The sequence below is a fragment of the Engystomops pustulosus genome, chromosome 4 (genome assembly GCF_040894005.1).
Source record: "Engystomops pustulosus chromosome 4, aEngPut4.maternal, whole genome shotgun sequence".
Taxonomy (NCBI): domain Eukaryota; kingdom Metazoa; phylum Chordata; class Amphibia; order Anura; family Leptodactylidae; genus Engystomops; species Engystomops pustulosus.
Window position 1 is genome coordinate 214,675,291 of NC_092414.1, and position 6,008 is coordinate 214,681,298.

Sequence of the window (6,008 nt, forward strand, 5' to 3'; positions counted from 1 at the left end):
TTATATGGTCAGTACATTATATGGTCAGTATATTATATAGTCAGTATATTATATGGTCAGTACATTATATGGTCAGTACATTATATGATCAGTACATTATATGGTAAGTACATTATATGGTCAGTATATTATATGGTCAGTATATTATATGATCAGTATATTATATGGTCAGTATATTATATGGTCAGTACATTATATGGTCAGTATATTATATGGTCAGTACATTATATGATCAGTACATTATATGGTCAGTATATTATATGGTCAGTACATTATATGGTCAGTACATTATATGATCAGTACATTATATGGTCAGTATATTATATGGTCAGTACATTATATGGTCAGTATATTATATGGTCAGTACATTATATGATCAGTATATTATATGGTCAGTATATTATATGGTCAGTACATTATATGGTCAGTATATTATATGGTCAGTATATTATATGGTCAGTATATTATATGGTCAGTACATTATATGGTCAGTATATTATATGGTCAGTATATTATATGGTCAGTACATTATATGATCAGTATATTATATGGTCAGTATATTATATGGTCAGTACATTATATGGTCAGTATATTATATGGTCAGTATATTATATGGTCAGTACATTATATGGTCAGTACATTATATGGTCAGTATATTATATGGTCAGTATATTATATGGTCAGTACATTGTATGATCAGTACATTATATGATCAGTATATTATATGGTGAGTATATTATATGGTCAGTACATTATATGATCAGTACATTATATGGTCAGTATATTATATGGTCAGTATATTATATGGTCAGTACATTATATGGTCAGTATATTATATGGTCAGTACATTATATGGTCAGTATACTATATAGTCAGTATATTATATGATCAGTATATTATATGGTCAGTACATTATATGGTCAGTATATTATATGGTCAGTACATTATATGGTCAGTATACTATATAGTCAGTATATTATATGATCAGTACACTATATGATCAGTATATTATATTTTCAGTATATTATATGATCAGTACATTATATGATCAGTATATTATATGATCAGTATACTATGTCATCATTTCATATACAGTGGGTGTATTTATAATTTTTATGTATTATGTAGTTGTTATATTTTAGACATCTATGATGTTATATGATGATATGAATGTTAGTTGTCGTTATGTTATATGATCCTATATCACAGAATCCGTATATTGTATGATCAGTATAGGATCAGTATTTTATAGGGTCGGTATGTTAATCAGTGAATTATATGATCAGTATATTATAGCAGTCTGCTGTGTATATCCTACATGATCTGATTGGTCTCCTGGTCCGGGGACCGAGCGACTGACCAATGATCTTACAGTAATGTCCATATATTATATGGTCAGTTTATTATACAATCTGTATTTCTAGATTATTATTGTAGAATTTTCAGCAGTGTCGGACTGGCCCACCAGAGCATCAGAGAATCCTCCGGTGGGCCCCCAGGTTCTAACGCTTTATAATGGGCCCCAAAGATCTTCATTTAGAAGTGAAAGGAGTCATGACTGGATCTTATGATCTATTTCATATAGGACGATTCCGATATTATAGATTATTAGATATTTCTGATGATATACATCCTACATGATATGTTTTTTTTTATGGTATTTTATGGTTGAAGGGTGGGCCCTCAACATCACCACCTCTGGTAGGCCAGTTAGTTTATTATATAGTTGGTATAGTACACAGTTACCACCGTTTCAGGCGTGTGACCAGGACGTGGGTCCCAGTGTGGGAGCATGTCACCGGTACTCAATTACACATATGTGGGGGGTCCTATATCATCCCCTTCATGGCTCTACCCTCACCCCAACATTTAAGCTCCTTAAGCTCCTCTGTTCTTTGCCCTTTGCTCCATTGTGACACATCTTCAACGTAGGCCTCACTGAATGAAACGTGAGGACCTAAGAAGAAGAGCAGTTTTACCGAGGTCCTGAAACCCTCCATACATATTGTATCTTCAAGTTCACATCCATCTCCTTCTAGGAACCTTCCACCACATGAAGCCGGAGTGGTGACACCTTCCATGTGAAGTGGAGAGGAAGGTAAACAGGAAGAAGGTCACACTTCTTCAGGAGACATCAAAGCCTCCACATCCACAAAGGTGAGAAGAAGACTTCATGGACACACTTCATGACACTGGCTGGCCTAAAGCCATGTAGACACCAGGCAGGAGGCCACCCATTAGCACCTCAATGCTACCATCACCTTGGACCATGGGAACCAGTCTCACGATGGATTCTCATTGAGGCAAGTTCTTAAAGGGTTCATATAGTAAAAAAAAAATCTAAAAATCCTACACGTGACCAAGGGAATTGTGTTCAGCTCCTCCATCAAAAGATCATTGACCTGATTGTCGGAGAAAGACAAAAATTTGGGCCAAAGTTTTGGCATCTTTAGACTCAATAGAGCAAATTGATACCTCTGATGGATCTAAAGATGTCTATAGACAGTAGATAAAACGGATCAACAACAATCTAATGTGTATTGGGTGTTCCAACTCTGGTGGAAGAGGGGTGGGGATGTTGAGTTGAATGGAACTATGTAGAAGAACTTGATGATTCAATGGTTTTGCTCTACTTGGATTGATGTCTTCAGTAGACATCAAAGCTTCCCCATGCATGAAGGTGAGAAGAAGACTTCATGGACACACTTCATGACACAGGTTGGCCTAAAGCCATGTAGACACCAGGCAGGAGCCCACTTATTAGCACCTCCATGCTACCATCACCCTGGATCCTGGGAACCAGTCTCACAATGGATTCTCATTGAGGCACGTTCCAGTAGGGTTCCTATTGTAAAAAAAAAAAATCTAAAAATCCCACACATCAAGGAAATTGTGTCCAGCTCCTCCATAAAAAGATCATTGACCTGATTGTTGGACAAAGCCAAAAATTTGGGCCAAAGTTTAGTCATCTTTAGACTCAATAGAGACAAATTGATACCTCTGATGGATCTAAAGATGTCCATAGACATCAGATAAAAAACAGAAAAATATGTGTATTGGGTGTTCCAACTCTGGTGGGAGAGGGGGTGGGGGATGTTGAGTTGAATGGAACTATGTAGAAGAACTTGATGATTCAATAGTTTTGCCCTACTTGGATTGATGTCTTCGGTAGACATCAAAGCTTCCCCATGCAGAAAGGTGGGAAGAAGACTCCATGGACACACTTCATGACACAGGTTGGCCTAAAGCCATGTAGACACCAGGCAGGAGGCCACTCATTAGCACCTCCATGCTACCATCACCCTGGACCATGGGAACCAGTCTCACTATGGATTCTCATTGAGGCACGTTCCAGTAGGGTTCCTATAGTAAAAAAAATTCTAAAAATCCCTCACATCGAGGAAATTGTGTCCAGCTCCTCCATCAAAAGATCATTGACCTGATTGTTGGACAAAGCCAAACATTTGGGCCAAAGTTTAGTCATCTTTAGACTCAATAGAGACAAACTGATACCTCTGATGGATCTAATGATGTCCATAGACATTAGATAAAAAACAGAAAAATATGTGTATTGGGTGTTCCAACTCTGGTGGGAGAGGGGTGGGGGATGTTGAGTTGAATGGAACTATGTAGAAGAACTTGATGATTCAATGGTTTTGCCCTACTTGGATTGATGTCTTCAGTAGACATCAAAGCTTCCCCATGCATGAAGGTGTGAAGAAGACTTCATGGACACACTTCATGACACAGGTTGGCCTAAAGCCATGTAGACACCAGGCTCATTAGCACCTCCATGCTACCATCACCCTGGACCATGGGAACCAGTCTCACAATGGATTCTCATTGAGGCACGTTCCAGCAGGGTTTATATAGTAAAAAAAATTCTAAAAATCCCACACATCATGGAAATTGTGTTCAGCTACTCCGTCAAACGATCATTTGCCTGATTGTTGGACGAAGCCAAAAATTTGGGCCCAGCTTTAGACTCAATGGAGACAAATTTATACCTGATAGATTGAAAGATGTCCAAAGACATTGGGGCAGATTTATCAAGCAGTCTGAAAGTCAGAATATTTCCAGTTGCCCATGGCAACCAATCACAGCTCAGCTTTCATTTCACCAGTGCTCATGAATATTTTAAAGGGGAGCTGTGATTGGTTGCCATGGGCAATTGGAAATATTCTGACTTTCAGATAGCTTGATAAATCTGCCCCATTGGATATAAAACAGCGATGGTGATGGGATCGGCAATGATCTAATGTGTATTGGGTGTTCCAACTCTGGGGAAAGAAGAGGGGGGGGGGGGGAGAACTTGATGGATCAGTGATGGTTCCTTACTTGAATCGAATTTCATAACTCATTTCCTCCGACCATTTGAGGTGTCCTACACCTTGATATGTTCTCTATAATCTCAGAATATTGATGTCTGGCCAAAAACAAGACCAATCATAGACACCTTACACTTTTTTGATCTAAGAAGGACTTTAATAGGGATCTCCCGGGAACTTTCCATCGCCTTTAAATCTTTGCATAAGGAGACAATGACACTTGTCCTTCATGGGAGGTTTGATAAATGGTCCACACATTTTTCTCTAGTGGAAACAGAAGTCTTAGATTAGGAGATTATTCAAAGTTTCTTCAACACTCATATGGTAATGTGTAGGGTGGTCCCAAAGTCTTTCCATTGTGGTCACAGCGAGAACCAAATGTTCATGCTAACGAGGCTCGTCATGGTAATGAAGGAGAAGTGTGCCTCAGATCCTGTGCCCTTTGAGATTGATCTTAGAAGGTGGACACGAGTCTATAATGTGTTGGTGGTGGAGATGTCTCAGAGGTCATCTTGAAGAGACATCTCAGTTCCTCATGCTGTAGGGATAGTTATATGTCCTTCCGATGAATGTAGAATGTCCAGTTGTCCATATCTGGGGTCGGGAAGTAAAAGTTCTCCTTACGGAGACTGACAATTAAGGCCGCCATGTAGGTATGTGGAGACTTATAGATATGGACGCTCCGCTAAGGGGGGTTCTGGGAAAATATGCAAAATTTTCCACGATGGGATAAGGAAAGCCACGCCTCTTTTAGCTTCCTTGAAAGGCAAGAAGGCCTCTTTTTCCTTATCCCATCCTGGAAAACTTTGCATATTTTCCCAGTTGGCCATATCTATCATGAAGATTTCTAGGAAAAATCTTTCAGAGTTATAAAATCTGACGCTCATCATTCCCCATTCTCCTGCATCAGTCCTCTTCGATCCTCTGCCGTGGTTGAGCGTGGCTCTGAAGCTAGTAGGCCCCGTGTGATGACATCATGGTGCCTGCTGGATTTGGAGAGGTGCACACAACCACTGCTGAGAAGAGAGGAGGACTGCGGTGGGAATGGGAAATGGTATCGGATATGTCCAGGATTTGGTGCTCCATGGTCCGGTGGATGGAGACCGATGTCTTAGGAGGACATAATCCTCAATTGATACCGGGTGCTCTGGTTAGTTTAGAGGTTGTGAAGCTGGAGGAGACTTTGGTGACTTTTCTGGCCGATTGATCAAGTTCAGTCACATCACCAGTGACCAAAAATAGTAATTGATCTGAAATATCCCTCTAATCTCACTACAGCCAAAGGATTACAGTCCATCAAATGTTGGACCATCCACATGCCAACCCGGACTGCCAGATCATCACCTCCATGGTCATTATTTTTAGATTTCTGTTAACTCTTTCACGTGTTTCCATGCAGGACCCATCATCTGTGAAGGTCACAATGGGACAGGTGACAAGGACACTACTCACAGATCTTACAGCCGCTCTCTCCTACACTTAGAGATTCATTACTTCAACCTTCGGAAGGCAAATGTAAGACTGAAGGTCCACAGACCCTGGTCACAAGTTGTCCTGGAGAGGAGCTATCTCTTACTGTTGTATCTCTTCAGGACCACTTGGAGATTCTTCTGTGGGAAAGGGATGTTCTTGGCGCTGAAGAACTTCTTCAAAGTTTGAAACAATGTTTTGAATATCCAA